Source organism: Aethalodelphis obliquidens, unplaced genomic scaffold (genome assembly GCF_003676395.1).
Source record: "Aethalodelphis obliquidens isolate GAN/ISIS:26980383/991018 unplaced genomic scaffold, ASM367639v1 scaffold91, whole genome shotgun sequence".
In the NCBI taxonomy this organism is placed as follows: Eukaryota; Metazoa; Chordata; class Mammalia; order Artiodactyla; family Delphinidae; genus Aethalodelphis; species Aethalodelphis obliquidens.
The window spans coordinates 5,898,466-5,918,014 of NW_020838035.1; the positions used below are offsets into that span (position 1 = coordinate 5,898,466).

Below are 19,549 nucleotides of genomic sequence, written 5' to 3' on the forward strand. Positions count from 1 at the left end.
ATTTCAGGATAAAATATGTCCAATAGGTTTAATAATTCCATCCGTGCCACCCCAAATTTGTACACAAATGTTCCTAACAGCACTCCTCATGACAGTCCAAAAGTGGAAACAACCCTAATGTACATTAACTGATGAATGAATAAACAAAATGAAAATGTACAATGGAATATTATGTGGCAATGAAAAGGAATGAAACACTGATGTGATACATGCTACAGCATAAACGAACCTTAAAAACATGATACTTGGTGAGAGAAGCCAGATAGAGAAAACTAGGTAGCATACGATTCCATTTATATGAAATGACCAGAAGGACCCAATCTACACAGGGACAGAAAACAGATGAGTGGTTCCCTGGGACTGGGGAAATGAGAGGGAAATGGGAGTGACTGCTAATGCCTACGGTGTTTTCTGAGGATGGTGTTGAACATATCCTGTAATGGTGCTGACGGCTGCACAACTCTGTGAGTACACGAAAAACCAATGCGTTATTTAAACAGGTAAACAGTTTGGCGTGTGAATTATATCTCAATAATGTTACTAGTTTTTAAAATTATGTTTATAAATCCACCGATATATAATTTTATTGAACGGTAATTGAAAATGGAAGTCACGTAGGTTAAAAATTTAGTGATCTCTGTCCCATTTTGAATAGATTCGTGTTGTCCGACGCATCCGTCCCATTCAGTGGGCTGAGCACACAGATCAGACTGTGAGCTGGGTCCCCTCCCCAGCACCTCACCACGACTGGGATTCGGTCTGAAGGAGCACCCAGGAAGATGTGTCCACAGGGGCTCCAGGCGATGCTTACGCAGGCTGAACTTGAGGACCACAATCCAAATGGCAGCAATTACTTCAAATCACTCTGAGACCGGAAGAAGGCCTGGCCACATTGAAGAACAGGACTCTTTCTGAAGAACTTTAAATGTTTCTACTTGCATGTTAATTTTGGAATAATTATTTTCCACACAACATATTTAACCACCCACATGCAATAAATCTAGAAGATGCTAGAAAACAATGACATTATCTTAAGTTTTATAGGGCAGTCAAAACATTTTTTTCTATGTGTCTGTCACCTGGGGGAAAAAAAGACCTCTTGAAAATGAAATGACCTCTTGAAAAATAAATTCTAGACATACCAGTGCAAGAACTGGCACTCCTTTATGGATTCCTGACATTGCATACGTTATCCAGCAAAGGTCTTTATAATAAAAAAAAAATAGGAGGTGTGTTTGCAACTTGTAATCATTGGACTCTCTTCTAATCAATGTAGCAAAATGACGTATCATCCTGAGATACTGGTGACTACAATTTTAAGCTAAAATCCCTCCACCGCACTCATGAATCGGGCCCTCCCATTCTCAGTTATATTAGTGTTCTGTTCTGCTTCTTTTGAAGATCTAGGGTGAAAGGGATGGCTGATGTGGTGTGCCTTTTGGCCTCAACACTGTATTGGATGGGCTTCCCATATGTAATTTTGAAGTGACATGCTTTTACCATAAAAGCACCCAATTTCAAATGCACGCTCCTCAACATGCAATTCAAGGCTCCTTGGGGGAGGAGTGCAACGAGGCAGAGGTACCCTGGCGCTGTGTGCAACCTCCCATCGACGGAGGGAGGTCAACGTGTCCAGCTGTCCAGCAGGAGAAGAAACGTCCACGCCCGCCAGACCCAGAAGGGTGACCCAAAGGGCTCTCTGCAGACGCTGGCAAGGCACGAACTGACTGAGATTTCCACCTGCTGGCCTCCCCGTAGGAAGACTTCTTGTGCGGACCCTCAGATTCTACATTCAATAACCCTGCCAACCTAATGCAGTGGTAGACGTAGACCAGTGTACTTTGTGTTTCTACTATTGCTTCCTCTTATTACATCTCTCCACTCACCTTTAATGCGCTATCGTTACGCTCTTTTGTTTTTTCAAGTTATTTTGGAATTCATCCTATCTTTCTCTCCTCAGAGAAGAAACATGAACTCAAACATTGCCTGGAAGTTGGGTCTACCTGATGTAGTTTCGTATGTCTTTTCTTCTTACACAAAAAGATCTGGGGAGGGAGGGTGGCTATATACAGATATACAGATTCCCTCTGATTCTGGAAAAAGCCTGTTTTAAAATTCCCCATAATTTACTTTTTCAAAAGAGGCAAGAATATCCTTAGCTGTATCTAGGCATGTAGCCTTATGGGAGTCTTTACCTGGGGGAGAAGAGCCGTAGCATGAAGTATGTCTATCATAGACGCTACTCTTCAAAATGGTAACAAAGAGCAAAGGAAAAGCTGCACAGTTCATGAACAAGAGTAATAAATGCGGGACCATCAAGGAAGACGTGTTCAGGCAGGTGAAGTTCGAATTCTGTGGGCCTAATGATTTTGGAAACTGCCACCAGGATACTGAAGGGCTTTAAGAATGGCTACAATGAAATGACATCATATGTCTCCGCATGAACATAAATGTACAACATAACACCCATCTTGCATCCTTACTTGGCTATGATAACAGCTTTATATCTATTGTAGATTGCAATTATTAGTAAAGGCTATCCCTCCTCACCGCCCGCCCCCCCCCCCCCACAAAAAGGGAAAGTCGTGAAGACAGAATCCTATTTTAAGAGAATACGTCAAGCGGCATTTGGCAGCTACTAATGAAACCGAGGTTGAGGGCTTGACCCCCAAGTGGCACAATCTGTCACATGCAAAGCAAACTCTCTTCTACCTTCTGAGCAGGCGTCTGCTAAGTAATGTACTGTTCACCTTGTGGAAACAGGCAGGGCTTCTCATCCTTAGCACACTGGACACTTGGGACCTTATATCCTTGCTGGGGGCGGCTGAGCTGTGTGCATTGTAGGATGTTAGCAACATCCTTGACCTCTACCCACTAAAGGCCGGCAGCACCTCCAGCCCCACGTAGGAAAACCCAAAATACTCAAAATACTGCCGAGTCTCCAACAGAGAACCAATGGGATGCGGTAAGAGCATATGAATAAATAAGTTTAGAGCCATCAGCACCAAGGGGAAAACCATTCAGAGCACGCCCTACTGATTCTGAACAGGAACGCTCACCTCCACAACATGGCTTTCTCAACAATATAATCCAGATCGTTAAAGCCAGTGGGTTAGAATAGAAGTAATTCACTGTAACAATTCAAAGGGTGAAAGAAAAGAACAAGGAAAATGAAGAACAATTATAACTAACACTTGAAAATAACTTTAGAGTTTAAAAGTATTTCCGCAGATCACCATTGTTTTGAATAATATTTCTGGGGTACTTTGGACTATTTATGTAAAGAAGTCAAGTCTGTTAGCTTTTCAGTGAACACAATGTTTCTAGCTAGAGGCTCTTTTAGAGATACCTTCCCTCTTAGCTGTAAGCAGTAAGCAAAGAGAGTTACTATGTTCAACCCTGAAAATAGACCTAAGATTTCCAGGAAGATGAGGGACAGAGAGAAAAAGTGAATCGTTACATTATTGAACTTCCCTCATTATACTCTCTTCAGCCAAACCAGCACCTTAAACTCACACATTTTAATTGTACCTCATTTAGTCGCTCTGCTCTGTTCCACTCAGCCGCCTACTTGAGGGCAACAAACATCATCAAAACTTCCCATTTCCACTAAGCATTCAAGACCTGGCGAAGTTCATTAAACTGTAATGATGTTATAAATTGTTAGATGAGCCCATTAAAATCATGCTTCTCTTGGGCTTCCCTGGTGGCGCAGTAGTTGAGAGTCCGCCTGCCGATGCAGGGCACACGGGTTCGTGCCCCGGTCCGGGAAGATCCCGCATGCCGCGGAGCGGCTGGGCCCGTGAGCCATGGCCGCTGAGCCTGCGCGTCCGGAGCCTGTGCTCCGCAACGGGAGAGGCCACAGCAGTGAGAGGCCCGCGTACCGCAAAAAAATAAAAAATAAAAATAATAATAATAATAATGCTTCTCGGGTTAATCTTCATAGTGTAAAATAATTTATATGTTTCTTATAAAGTGGACCAATACGATATATTAAAACCGAATAATTATATAAAGATAATTTCATTGCAAAGGGAACAAATGAGGTCAAGTAAACGCTAAAAGAAAGCATCCGATAAGCATTCACACTCAGCTACTATTGGCCATAATTCTGGAGCCTAAAAGAAGCAAAGTGATTCAAAAGCGGGCCCATGTTTTCTCATTTTGTTATACCTAATCCAGGTTGAAGAACAACAATTCTTTAACACATGTTAACTTTATACCCTTTATACTTTCAGTATATATTGTCACTTCATAAAATTAAAGAACCATAGAAATTTGTTACTCATATTAAGCAACAATACTGTATTTAAAATGCTCCTATGACTCTCTAAGAGAACCAGTTACTAAACTGTCAGTTTTAACATACATGCTTATTTACTTATTAATTTACTTTCCAGATACGTTACTAAATAGCCAATGTTAACACATACGCTCATTTAATTAAATTTTTAAAAATTAATAGCCCGTTTTAATATATACTTATAGGCATATGGACATATGGTATTCTAAAGGACGCTACACAGAACCAGGTGCACTCTAGATGTTTAATGAATAAACACTGAACCCATGACTGAACACTGCCTTAAATCTCCTTTCTTTAATATAAAGAACCAAGCAGGGAATGGCAGTGTGCCAAGCCAGCAATTCCTTTCTCACCAGACCGTCCATTAAAGTGGTTCCAATAGAGAAAGGTTTAAGGATGTGAAAATCCACTAGAAAAACGCTACACTGCTCTAGCCTACGTCTCTCCCAGGAATGACACCTGAATTCCCTGAGTACCCCAGGTATCTATAAAGGGGTTCATCCTTAACTCCAAGACACCTCACGAAATGCAAAATCAAAACGATCCCAACATCTCTGATGGTAAGAGGTATACGGGGATGGAATTGTTGAGACCAGACGTGAGATGGAGAAAACAAAATATAAGACTCCACAAATCCTGAGACTTATCCAGAAGCGTCTAAAGGGTGTGCCACTTTTCTGCTGAGAACGTTATGGCCCAGGGAGTTGACATACGTGACTAACATCGTCTCATGACAAAACCAGGACTTGAAGACCCATCTCCTCACCTCCCCGCCAGCCCCCCATCATGCCCCCGGCACTCACTCACCCAGTGGTCACAGCATCTTCCTGAGCCACGGAGAACGGCTACCACCACATCCTTCACTATATTTTCTGCCATAGCCCCATCACCGTCTTTTCTTATGCTCACGAGGACGAGATTTTTGTCTCTGTCCTCAGGGATACTCTGCATGGGCAGGAGGTACACTCCACGAATGAAGACAGCAATCAAATTCCAGCGCCCCCAATCTCCACAGGACCAAGTCCTATAATTTAAAATTTCTCACGAACAGGAACTGTCATCTCACATTTCACCAGCACCAAGTGGAGCTCCCACAAGTACCAGCTACTTCCGAGGTACACCTTCCGGGGGCAGCAGGTGGCCGAGCCCTCCCTGCCTGGGTGCTGAAGTGAATTTCACAGGATGTTCCCCAAGTTGAAAGCTCATGGTTCCTCACTCCATATGAGCCCCCTCCAAGGCGCTGGAAGAAGTCTTTGCTATGTGTCCACATATAAAATCTGCAAAATTAACATATCTTCATTCGTTTTTCTTAACTATGTAAGCTTCCATTCCACACACCTCCATTGTGTGATGGGGACATGCTTCATTTTTGGCAAAGGGTTGGCTGGTATTAGTTTGATCTGCTGCCCGTGATAGCTGCCTGGGGGACCTGCCACCATGTCCTTGTGGGGACTGCAATGTTTTTCCAGAGTTCTCCAGGGTCTCTCCTGGGTGTGAAATTGTTGCCTCAGAATATGCCTATGACCCTGTCTGATGATGCACTTTCCATCTGCCCTTTGCGAGAACATCCCCAAGGGTTCCTGGACCATCAGGAAAAGGCATGTGGGAATCAGAGTGTCAAGTCAGTGCTACTTGTAAAAAGAGAACAGCACTGTTACAATTCAGAGAGAACCAGAAGATGGGGTAAACAGAACGACTGTGGGAATTACCAAAAAGGAGCCAGCCAACAAGAGAGGATGGAAGATACCCTCCTATGAAATACAGTCTGAAAAAGAGGTGCAGGCTGATGATGAAGACTGTCACCCTCACAGGAGGCTGTCCTTTTAACCACACTGCCGAATCCAAGTAACAGGAGAGGTGGAGACAGCGGGGAAATCCAATTTGTAGTCACAGAGGGAGGACTGAGTGGAAACTATGTGAAAAGGAGTCAAGGCTTAACAGAACTAGTTTATCAATGAGAGACATTTCAAAGCCTTAAAAGGAAAATTACTAATGACCATTGCTAATTAATCATTCCACAGATTCTCATGCAAATGTCCTCTGGGTGGCTTTGATCCACACTGACACCTGAAAGAAAGCACACAGCGTCTCCAGACTGGACAGATGATTGGGAAGAAATGGCCTGGCCGGGACACAGAGCCCTGTGCCGCGTACCCTGGAAACGCCGGGGCTGCTGGCTCGGGGCGGCCAGGCATGCAGGTCCCTCCCAGCCTACCGGAGGGACTCAGAGATGCTCCACGGTGGCCCGCCACCTCTCAACCCGCAAAACACGTAGCCTGCTCAAAAGCAGGTGGCCTTCTCATGCCCTCTGTCTTCAAGCCAATGCAAATCGCCTCCCAGACCCCTCCAATACTACCCTTTGCGTGAAAAGGAGCACAGAATACGTTAAGGCCTTGAACAACAGGGGAGAAAATGTTAAATAAAATGAGCCAGAGATTAGCAAAGTCACGGAACTGCAGGGGGAAGAGAAGATTACTCGGGAGGGATTAAAGAGGAAACCTTTTCCAGAACGATATTCTCATCTAATCGGTGACCAAGTGTCATCACTTTTATCTGATTCAGAACAGGAGTGTCTGAGGGACGGGCCTCTGATTTGTGGAATACTAAAGCGGGTGCACTAGAAACGATTTAAAATGATATTAAATCAAGAAACGATTTCCCCAGCTGAGATTTCTGCACTGGCTTCCACAAGGTCACACGATAAAACACTTCAGAGTGGAAAACGGCACATACAAAACTCGACAGATTGCTGCCGCGTTTTTACCTACGTGAAATCAACTCCTGTCAAACCAGTAGTTTAGCTGAAATCGCATTTACGGTCCTAAAGCTCCCATCGTAATTAGTGAGCAAAGGGATCAGAGGTCCTGGGTCAGGTTGAAACTTCCCCAGGGGACACTTCAGACAGCAGCCACAGAGAATGCGGAGGTCACCAGCAACGACTAGGGGTACATTGAGGCCTTGGGTTTTGTTCTTAGGAATAATTTTAAATGATATACATATTCATAAAAATAGAAAAATGACCTAAATTGGAAGCTAATGAGAAGAAATAAGAGGAAATGAGGTCATGAAGTGGAATCAATAATCTGATACCAAAGGACACCCTCCAAAGGCCTTAACACTCACTGAACAGACGCCACAAATACTGGGCTCAGCTTTCGATGACCCAACAGGGAAAGGAGACCTTGTCCAGTCCACATATGCATGGTTCACATATGGTTCACATATGTAGAAGGCGGAAGTAAGGAAGTAGGCTGCGGGAAAAATTACTGCCGATACAAATACTAAGAAGGTTCTGCTGAGGTTCAGGAATAGCGCCTTCTGGTAACAGAACATATGCCAGAACATATGCCACTAGGAGCGACGCTGGGGGTGTCCTAGAGCCCTTGCTCACAGCCTGTGTCACCGCAGGGTAGCATCTCTCCAGAGCAAAGTCAGGATCCTCCATGCCACAGGGTCCGGCCAACTGTGTGAGCACAGCCAGTCCTCTGTCCGAGTGAACGAAGCCCGTCTTCATTCCATTGACTTCGTATCACTCACCCTAACATGTGTTGCTTTCATGCTCACTTTTGTCACGTGCTCACCTCTTCACTGGACGTGTTCTGGGTTTGGTGATTTTGAGGAACAGAGAAGAAGCAAAGCTCGTCGTACAGCTGTGCCTGAACAAGCCTATGTGAACCCACCATCCCTCGGCTGGGCTGCTCTCCCGGGTGGAAAGGAAGTGCCCAGAGGGTGAATGCGTGGTGTCCACCCCAGCAGGGGAAGTCGCCCCTCCGTCCCTGGAGTCGTCCTGGACATCTCGTTCTCTCATCTCCCAACTGCAACCCATCCACCACCTCAGGTCTTGGCGGCTCCACCTTCAAAATCCTTCCCCAACACCTACGTCCTCTCACTTCCTCCAGATGTGCAGATACGAAAGGCCTTTAGCAGGAACCTTCTGCACAACAAACACACCTTCCCCAAACTCCACCTTCCCCTAATCTGCCTTCAGTTTTCTCCCTTGCTCTCCTTGCCAACCACAGTATTTAGATTTGCTTCTTGTGTTTCTTGTTTCTCTTCTGCACTAGAAGGTCCCCCATGAGGACGTGGAACGTGTCCACCCTTTCATTCTAGAATCACTAGAGTCCCTCACAGTCTTTGGCACTCAATAAACATTCCATGTACGAGTGAAGAATAAACCAGACTGACACGCAGCTCCAGATACGAAGCAACGTCTTTGTTTTCCAGCTGAACTATAGTGAGTACCAAGCATGGTGCAAGGTGCTGAAGATTCAATGGTGACGAAAACAGACATGGCTGTAGCTTCCAGGGAACTTCTCAGCTAAACCCCTTGGCACTGGCCCTGAGTGGGATGAAATCAATGGCTCTGCATTTCAGCTTCAGCTTCAGACACCGTCCCTGCTCTAACTTCCAAGGCCAAGCCGTCCAGCCCCAGAGCTGACACCTCTTTTGCCAGCCATGCCCCCTTGAAACTGGACCTGGTGTTTTCTCCCCATCGGTCTGCATCAGGAGGGCAGAGTCTATCGGTACAGGACGTCAGTATTAGCATTTGGATATTTACGAAGAGCATTCAATAAAATTGAATACAAACCCCCTGCCCCCCCAAAAAAGAAACCTGTGCTCTGCTAGTAGGAAATATAACACCATAAAAGAAACAATAAACTGTGGTCTTGGTGAAGGTCTGTCTCTACTCCATCTGCCCAAGAGCAACAAAATATATTTCTGGTCTTTTGCTAAAAATTCACCGTGCTGTGGCCTAAAAAAAAAAGTCTGGGGCTTCCCTGGTGGCACAGTGGTTAAGAGTCCACCTGCCAATGCAGGGGACACGGTTCGAGCCCGGTCCGGGAAGATCCCACATGCCGCGAAGCAGCTAGGCCCACGTGCCACAACTACTGAGCCTGCGTTCTAGAGCCCGCGAGCTACAACTACTGAGCCCACGTGCCACAACTACTGAGGCTGTGCTCTAGAGCCCACGAGCCACAACTACTGAGCCCACATGCCATGAATACTGAACCCGGCACGCCTAGAGCCCGTGCTCAGCAACGAGAAGCCACTGCAATGAGGAACCCGCGCACCGTAACCAAGAGTGGCCCCTGCTCACCCCAGCCAGAGAAAGCCCCTGCTCAGCAGTGAAGACCCAACGCGGTGAAAAATTAATTAATTAATTAATTAAAAAAGTCCATGTTCAGCAAACAAGATTTTACATTCCTTGATTCTTGCTTTTTATATCCATTTAATTCATCCAATATAGGAACTGTAGCAGATTTTTAAGAACTGAACCTAAAAAGCCTTTAACTTACATCCAACAGCAAAACTTAGCCCAGGGCCTGCTCTGTGATCTCTGTCCCATGGCTACAGCGCTCACTACATGATGCTGACATGATCTACCTCTCTGTTTACCTCCCTAGAATCGTCGATAAGCTCCTTAAATCAGGGGCTGTGCGTGTCATCCAGGGTTTGGCCAGCTAAGGCCAAACCAGCCTGACTCCTGTTTCTGTACAGCCCACAATCTAACCATGATTTTTAAATTTTTAAATGGTGGACACAAATCAAAAGAAGAATAAGAGTTTCATAGTATGTGACAATTACATGAAAATCAAATGTCAATGTCCAAAACCAAGGTCTGGTTGGCACACACTCCCATTCACTGATCTACTTGTCCACAGCTGCTTCCAGGCAGGCAGGGTTGAGCAGCTGGAACAGGGCACTCAGCCCCACAAAGCCCCACAGCCTTGTTATCTGGCCCTTTAAAGAAAACTTGCCAAGGCCTGTTCTATCAATAGTTCATCAGTCCCCCCCACAGTACAGCAGGGCCCCGGAACACAGAGGGGCCTCCGCAAACCTGTATCAAATTCCAATCAGCAGAATTCTGACCTTTGGAAAGAATCTGAGACCTCAAAATTGTTTTCTTTTATCTCGTAAAGTACCTTCAATAGCATCAGCAGGTACTCTGGCGGGTACAAAGCAAGCTTATCGCTTGTAGGAAGCTCCCCAGCCAGGATGAAGGAGAGAAGGTGGTTTTATCCGAGGCGGCAGCTCCGTCCAGCAACTCCAGCGGAGTCAGCAGAACTGGAAAGCAGGCCCCTCGCTCCCCAGAATCTGAGACCCAAGGCTCCTGCCTTAGGTTCCCCCAGCTTCACGCTGAGGGAGCTGCGTGGTAAGGAAGGTGGCCTCCCTCAGAGAGGTGCGGCCGTGGTCCTCTAGCTCCCGGGAGGTGACCGTCCTCTAAACCCCTGGAATTTCCTGAGTGGTGGGAGTCCCATTCTTATTCATGGAGAGTTTAACTGATGAGATGACTGACTGGTGGCGGGCCGCCTGGTACACGCCCAACCTCCGGGGAGGTCAGCGGGGCACCTGGAGATGGAGGTACGTGGGCAGTGACTCAATCAACCATGCCCACTGCTGAAGCCCTGAGAAAACACTCTGGGCACCGAAGCGCAGGTGAGCTTCAGGCTTGGCCATGTTCGGTGCGTACGTAGTGCCACACGGGGACGCCGGGAGGGAAAAGCTCTGTTTGGAACCCTCCCAGATGCTGCCCTGTGCGTCTCTTCCTCTGACTGGTTCACAATTGCATCCTCTCCCTGGAATAAACATGAACCATCGAATTCTGCATCTTTTCAGTGAATTTTCCAACCTAAGGGTGGTCTGCGGAACCTTTGAACTTATAGTCGGTGTCAGACGAGCAGGACATACGTGACAGTCAGGAGGACTGTGTCTGTCACCTCCCAGTCTGGAGAAGTCCTGGTCAGCGCACTCCTGGGGGGGGGGGGCGAGCAGGGGAGTGAGGCAGGTGAGGGCAGGACCCAGAGTGCACTCACGTAGAGCTTCTGCTCCGACCACCCGGGGCTCCGTGGCCCTGGGGACCACTGCGGGCTGTTCTCCCACCCCAGTGACAGGGAAGCCCAGGTACTTATCGTTCACCACCTCCCGGCGTCAGGGCTTGGGGGCTGCTCTCAGGGTGGCAACTCCCAGCCCTCCCGGCTGTCCCTCAGGTGGTTGAGGCCAGGGTCCCCCCTGTGTCCAGGCTCCCAGGCAGAGTGACATACACATGCAGAAGCAGCCGTGGGTGTGAGGGGATCAGCCAGCGCCACAGAGGGGACACAGGAGACCCCATCTGCATCTGGCTTGGTCGGCTCTATTTCCTCCAGTGAGCCTGGTGCACCTGGCTTTCTTTTTTTTGTTTGTTTTTTTCGGTACGCGGGCCTCTCACTGCCGTGGCCTCTCCCGTTGCGGAGCACAGGCTCCGGATGCGCAGGCTCAGTGGCCATGACGAGCCCAGCCGCTCTGCGACACGTGACATCTTCCCGGACCGGGGTACGAACCCGTGTCCCCTGCATCGGCAGGCGGACTCTCAACCACTACACCACTCAGGGAAGCCCCCACCTGGCTTTCTTGTAGCGGCCATTCACCTCCCAGGAACACAGACACGCCCGCCACCTCCCACCCTCCCAGTTGGCCGACTCATCCTCCAGAGTCAGCTCAGCTCGTGTCGTCCCAGGGCCTGGGGGCCTTGTCTTATTTGCCCTATCCACTCACAGCACTTCTCAAGTTCTGTTACCATTTCCTCTTTATCGTCTGTTTTCCCCCCATAAGATTTGACTTGTCCGCTTTATCCCCAGAGACTAAGATATTTAGTAATTGTTCAATGTATATCTGTTGATATTATGAATGAAGGAATTTATTCTGGGAATAATGGTATGAACTGATTTAAAACTTGGTCTCAGGAGCACTGTCATTTTAGAAGGGATCCCAAGAAACTCTAGTGGAAGAACTGCAGGCAGGATGCAATCTCCTTGAAGGAGGGCAGTTTGGAAAATACCTTCACAGGCCCTCAGCTTACACGCCCTGGATGTCCCCCTCTTCTGCTCCTGATTTGCAGGTAAAAGGCACGCACCAGAACACCGTGGAAAACAAGGGGGTATGCCTACCTTAGCCCACAGCATGTCACAATCTTGTTGCGTATACGCACCGTGCTTCACACTTCGGACGCGTGGACACGCTAGAGGAGATGGGGAGCGTCCTGTCAACATAGGGCCTCACTGTACATTTAGCAAAACAGAAGGAACTTCAACGGCCCAGACAGTGATGCATGCCGGGGCAGACCAGGAAGGTGAACAGCAGGCAGAGGAGACAAGAGGAATCCAGCAGCTCTCAATAATACGCTAAAGGTTGCAGCAAGAGACGGATCAACCAGGTAAGAAAGTGTAAGGATCTAGGTAGATGTATCGTTTGCTAGGGCTCTCATGATACAGTACCAGAGACCGGGGGCTTAACCACAGAAATTCACTGCCTCACAGTTCCAGAGGCTGGAAGTTTGACATCAAGGTGTCACCAGGGTGGGATTCTCCTGAGGCCTCTCTCCCGGGCGTGTAGACGGCCGTCTTCTCCCTGTGTCCTCAGGTGGTCGTCCCTCTCTGTGTCTGTGCCCTGATCACCTCTTCCCATAAGGTCACCAGTCCTACCGGACTAGGACCCACCCTAATGACCTCACTCTACCTCAGTTCCCTCTCTAAAGGCTCCATCTCCAAATACTCACATTCTGAGGCTCTGAGGCTCAGGGTTTCAACATATAAAGCGGGAGAGAGGAGACACGGTTCAGCCCAGAATGGCAGACTTGTGGGAATTCGACCGCTTGTTTGATTTTTATAAAGGATTGGCTCTGACCACAATTCAAAAAGCTAATGCTAACCAAGAGTGCCTGCTGCCACAGTAAAAATAATAAAGACCGCCGCTCCCAGGCTCCCGGTGTGGCCAGCGGTCCTGACAGTGTGGGACTGTCCCATCGCACACACAACTGGCATTCATCACCATTAGCAGTTCTCCTCCCAGAGCTCGAGAAGCAGCACGTCCACCCCTCAGCTGGCCCTTCTGCAGTGCTCACGCTCTGGTTTTCTTTCACAAAGTAAATAAAAATTCACGAGTCCACACTGAGAACACAAACACAAATACGAAAGTAAATTCTTCCTTAAAACAGGATGCAAATTAATAAACGCAGGAGGAAAGAGGAACCCGGTGGTTCCCAGAGCTGTCCCAGACAGAGCTGTGCTTGAGACGTGAGCTAGTCCCAGCCCCAGGCGCCAGAATCACCAGCAAAAAGGTTCCACTGGTACCAGAGGGCTTCCTAGTCCTAGAAAAAACTACAGGAAGCAAATGCTCAGATGTGAGTCATGGAACCAGGGGCGACGTTTGTTCCTCCCCATTCGCATTCTCTACGTGTTTTTGAAGGAGTGTATGTTGCCTTCAACATGGAAGCAGCATTTTTATACTAGGCACTCACTAAGACAACTGTTGAAGTCTAAAATATCAAATTTTTTCCTTCTTAAAACTACTCGATAAGGATGTAGATGCTTCAGGTGCTGACATGTTGAGGATCCAGATGACGTAAACATTTAAAAAAATTCTCCTCTTGGATAAGTGACTATTGAGAAATAAAGCGGTCACTTAATTTGACCTTCAAAATATTACAGCAGGTAACTGTGGCAGTATTTACCATGCTCACTCTGGCGAAGTGAACAACTTTTTTTTTTTTTTTTGCGGTATGCGGGCCTCTCACTGCTCTGGCCTCTCCCGTTGCGGAGCACAGGCTCCGGACGTGCAGGCTCAGTGGCCATGGCTCACTGGCCCAGCCGCTCCGCAGCATGTGGGATCTTCCCGGACCGGGGCACGAGCCCGTGTCCCCTGCATCGGCAGGCGGACTTCCAACCACTGCGCCACCAGGGAAGCCCGTGAACAACTTTTGATGATATTCTTTGAAATTAAAAATACTGACATTTCTTCAGTCTAACTCATAAACACTCCACAAAGAAAAGAAAAAAAAAAGAAGAGGGAAGGGAAGGGAAGGGGTCTCATATCTCCAGCTTATTGTGTAATCTCTGTCACACATGCACCAGTATGAAGAATCTCCTCGTTCACACTTCACAAATTTGAAAGATTAACATGCTGATACAGGGAATCGAAGGAAACAGGAAACAGTGCTCAGTGTTCACTACTAGCAATTCAGGGATTCCCAAAGCAGTAACAGGTTACTTTTTCTATATCTTTTCCTATATCATAGGTGTTGTAACAAGAAATTAAATAATGTTGCTACTGTGAGCTGAAGGGAAATTTACACACACACACACACACACACACACACACACACAAAATGGAGTCAGAAAATGTGCAAAATTGTGATGTTTTCAAGTTTTAACTTTTAACGTGTTGACGCATCATTATAGCTGGTTACAGAGGAACTTAATTTAGAATTCAGGAGTGCATGGGCTGGTGTCTATGACACGGTGAGAACCTTGAGAGGAAATGCTCTACATCCTGCAGTGGCCGAGAAGTAAAAACGGACAAACTGGTTTTGTACTAAATGAAACGGTGGCATCTCTCCAAAACGTGGAGATTTACATCGCTTGTGATAAGTGCCCTTTAATTCCATATTTCCTCCCAGCCTCCAGACTTCTTGATAACTGGAAAATCCGACTCTCCTTATGAGCCCTGGGATGAGGGCCAGGGATGCCCAAGAGCTGACAGCATCACCCACGCCAGCAATCCACCCTCCTGCTACCCACCCCGAACAAGCACATCAAGTGCCCACGGCGGAACCACCTGGTAGAAAATACATCCCGCTCCAGGCCAATCAGACTCGTGAAGAGAACGGAAACCCCAGCCATCACCCACAGCCTTGGGCTGAATAGTACAGAACTGTATGGGAATTATAAACTCTGTCCATATTCTTTCACCCAGCCCTACCCCATCGGACACTCAGAGTTGCTGACACTTTTCCTCAAAATTCTAGGACATATCTAAGAAAATTCAAGTCTAAAATGAAGAGAAAAATGAGTTTACATTTGCTTTTTATAAGAGATTCAAGCCTTCCTGATATTGCACAAATGAAATTCTTCCCTAATTTCATGCAAGTTTTAGAACTTAATCTTAGAGGTCAAACCCAGGAGAGCATCTCATGAAAACCCTTCAGTTCTCAAGCAGAAGATCCGAGTTCCAGAGAACAAACACTACCGTGGGACCTGGCTTACCCAGCAGGCAGGGGACCCAGGGGATCATGGGTCACTGTCATTGTCCACTTAACTCCACTGTGAAGTTTATCTGATATCACACATCAGCAGGGAGATGGAGGGTTTCTTTTGGGGAGGGGGGAGCAATTTAAGGAATTTAGTTGCCAAAGACCAGAAAGGACCACTCTCTTTCAGGTAGGCTCTCCCCCAAATCCCGCCTGGGTCAGGAGGGCGAGACTGCAGCTGTGCAGAAGCAGCAGCGGGTGGAAGCTCAGAGCATGGACTGTGGAGCCAGGTGTCCCGGGTGCAAAACCTGTCTCCTCCAGATGCTCCACGTGTAGAATCAGGGAAGGAAGAGAAGCTACTTCATGGGCCTGCAATGGGTTCCGCGTGAGTTAATACCTGCAAAGTGCTTCCAACTGCCTGGAGCACATAAGGTCCATTCAATTACAACAGCAGCTATGAAAACCTCTATGTCCACAGCAGCAGGGTCAGTATTACAGTATAAACCAAAGTGCGTGGAGCCAGTTTCCAAAACAACGCTGACCCAGGAAAGCCAGGTCAACTTTGTGGGAGCCGTAACCTTCCCCTGTCCTACCCATAACGCAATGGCTGGAATCAACAACTATGGTCCGAAAGCTTTGGGTTGAGTAGGAGGGTCTCAGCATCAAAGGTGTAACAGCAAATCCTTTCCTTGTGGCCGCAATGAAAACTAACAGAAAAGCGAAGTGAGAGTAAAACTCCAAAGCCTCTTAAGAAGACAGTTAAAGGTCGGTGGTCCCGGGAGAGGAGGGAGGGAGGGAGGGAGGCATGAACAGGTGGAGCACAGGGGACTTTCAGGGCAGTGGGACTACTCTGCATGACACTGTACTTGTGCATACATGGCATTACGTGTTTGTCAAAACCCACAGAATGCACACCATTAATGAAACGGAGCAGGACCCTATGGTCCTTCCCCCCAATGTCCTCCCCCTGCCTTCTTCCTGTGAAAAAACTTTAGCCAAAGAATAAGTTTAGGAGAGCAGTAAGAAAACGCAGAAGCAAAGGAAAACAGTCAAAGGAAAACAGTCAAAGGAGACCAAGTAACAACAGTTTAGTCATTAGGCAAAGTCAAGGACCTTTAGTTCCTCCTCAGGGGCTAGAGATCATATTCTGAGCCATATCTTGTGAGCTGTCTTGTAAATACTGAAACCCCCAGCAGGTGGAAGAAGTGAACTCCATGATGACCAGACTGTAGCCACAACATATAAGCTGCCACAATTCCGAGAACTGGCCTAAGGAAATGGGAACAAACCGACCTTGGAACTGAAGACTAACTGTACCAAAAGCAGTCAAGATGACGCTGGTCAGACCACCAATGACCAATTTCAAGATGACGGTCAGAGCTGACTGTGCTGTTTCTACATGCAGTCCCTTCCCTCCGCCTATAAAAGCTCTTGCCCACTGACTGTCAGTGTTGGCGGTGTGGGGAGAGTCAGCCTTTGGACAGGCGTCCACCCTCCCACCCCGGTTGCCGGCCTCCAAAATAAAGTAAGCTTTCCTTTCCACCAACCTGGCCTCTTTATTGGCTTTTGAGGGGTGAGCAGCCGGACCCCACTCTTGGTTACATTAAGTGTGAACCCTGGAACTTCCGTGGTGGTCCAGGGGGTGAGACTCTGGGCTCCCGATGCAGGGGGCCTGGGCTCGATCCCTGCGTAGGGAACTAGATCCCGCACGCCACACCTAAGAGTCCACATGCCGCAACTAAGAGCCTGCGAGCCGCAACTAAAGATCCCGCGTGCCACAACTAAGACCCGGCGCAGCCAAAATAAATAAATAAATAAATATTTTTTTAAAAAAGTGAACCCTAATGTAACGTATGGACTTTAGTTAATAATAATATATCAATACTGGCTCATCGATTGTAACAAAGGTACCACACTAAAGCAAGATGCTAATGGTAGGGAAAACCATGCAGAGGGAAAGGAATATATGGGAACTCCATGTATTTTCCACTCAATTTTTGGGTGGAAGTGCTAAAAAAAAAAACCCAATAGAAGTCTATTCATTAAAAAGTCCACGATCTCTTAATGTTCTCAGACATAAGGCAAACATGCAAACATTCCATCAAAGACGATATCTCTAGTAAAAAATCTATCACACAAGTACCAAAACTATGTTGAAATTAATGCCACTCCAAGTAGGTGGATGGACTGAGTTGACATGTTAGGTTAAAAAAAAAACCCAGTTTAGAACTCTATGTAGAAATTTAAGAAAAAACACAAGAAACTATTGTTTGGATTATTTTACCAGCATCTATACATGATAAAAATGCTAGCTTGCACATGTCATTAAGTATCTTTCATCAACATGCACGTGACATGAAGGTAGTATGTCAAATAGGAAATCAATGAAAGAAGAGAGTAAACACCTGCCTTTTTTTGTGGATTCAGCAATGCCCTCTAAAATAGGTATTGCAACTATGTCATTACTTCCATTAAAAGTAGGATATTCACCCTGTCTGTACATTGTGGAGTGACGCTGCCTGTGAAATGGATCCGCTTCAGCAGTGGTCCACCGGCCACCCGCATTCGGGCTTATCACTTCCTTCTCCCCGTGCGTTTATGAAGCATGTATCAGCACAGCACCGTGACGAGCCAGAAAACTGACATAAACCCAGACTTCCCTACGTGGTTGAAACTACGTGAACCTGCAAGGTAAAACTTAACTTTCATGATTCTCATTTTGGGGAAGAAAAAGGCAAGGAGGTGAAGGTACCGGGTGTGGCCACACAGCAGGTGCGAGAGGAGGGGGACGTAGACTTCACGCTGGCCCGGCCTCTGGTCCCGCCCATCGGTCCCGCCCATCGATGAACCACCCTAACTGTCCGCCAAGGCTGAGTCCCCGCCCATCCTCACCAACATACTGGGCTTATTAAATTACCACGGAGGGAAGCAGTGACAAACACTCCCCACGGGCACAGAGAGTGGAATGACCCAAGGGGCTCGCCTAGGAAGCTGTAAACGTCATACACCACTGACAACTCAACTTCACGTCTCTCGTCCCCACTGCTCCTGAGCCAGAGACCTGAGAGACGTCCGTCTAAGAGCTGCCTTTCCTTATCTCACAGGCTCCAATGTATCATGTTCGAAAGGAAGTTTCAACACGGCCCTCCCCTCCCCAAGAGGAAGAGCCCAGCCCCTCCTCCAGTCTCTGCCATCTCAGTAACTGGCCCACGCTTCTCCCCAGTTTCCCAAGAAACCCAGGCATCTCTCTCCCTCAGATGTCATATCCAAGCCTGGCCAATTCTGAGTGGAAGCTCCCCACATCCATCCTCTTCACCCTGCCTGCACCACAGTCTCTCTTTTCTGCCTGAATCAGTTCATGTGCTTCAGAACAGGTCCCCAGTTCCCTGTCTCTGTCTTAAGAAGCTCCCCCAAATAGACCTTGTATCTCATCACACACACCCCCCAAGTTATGACTCCTCATTGGCTTCTATCTTTGAACTTTCAGACAGGATATAAAATACTTGATCCTCCAAAGCCCTGTAGGGCGCAGGCCCCGACCTTCTTCTCCAGGACTCCTGTGGCCATGTAACAGTTTCTTAAACTCCCCCAAAGACAGTGAGTTCTTTCCTGCCCCAGTGCCTTGGTACGTGCCATTGACTCTGCCTGCTCTTCAAAATTTCCAAGAAATTTCATCGTCAGAGAACTTTTTCAGTATGTCCCGTCTCCTATCTTTCTTATCTTAGTACCCTATTTTCTCCAAAACCTTTGATAAAATGTCTATCCGTTTCTGAAATGGCTGCTTTCCTCACTTCCTTCTTTGCTAATAATACCGATTTTACTCCATAAAGGCAGAGTCTGTACCTATATGCGGAGCACCCTGCAGGGAAAAGGCTTATTAGTACACTATTATGTGCTAAAATGAGTGTTTTTTAAATGAATGGATGAATGAATACATGAATGAATAAGCACGCTATGATGTGCCAAAATGACTGTTTTTTTAAGCGGATGGATGAATGAATACATGAATGAATGAATACATGAATGAATTATTTTAAAGTAAACATGAGAAATACATTAGGTATCAGAATTCATTCATTCATTTAGTAAATATTTACCGTCCTCCCCCTCATTCTGTCGCAGGAAGGGGAAAAGCCCTTTGCATAATATTTAATATTTGTCATTCATTACATGATATCAAGGTACCAGTCGTGGAGGACAGAACCTCACTTCCAGAAGAGAGAGGTTAAATACTAGCTTCT

General features: G+C 47.0%; 1 protein-coding gene across 1 annotated transcript in view; it reads right to left on the reverse strand.

Moving 5' to 3' along the window:
* ANOS1 (anosmin 1) overlaps positions 1–19,549 on the reverse strand; it is a 191,677-nt gene that overhangs the window by 105,071 nt on the left and 67,057 nt on the right. The gene's annotated exons all lie outside the window — the stretch shown is intronic.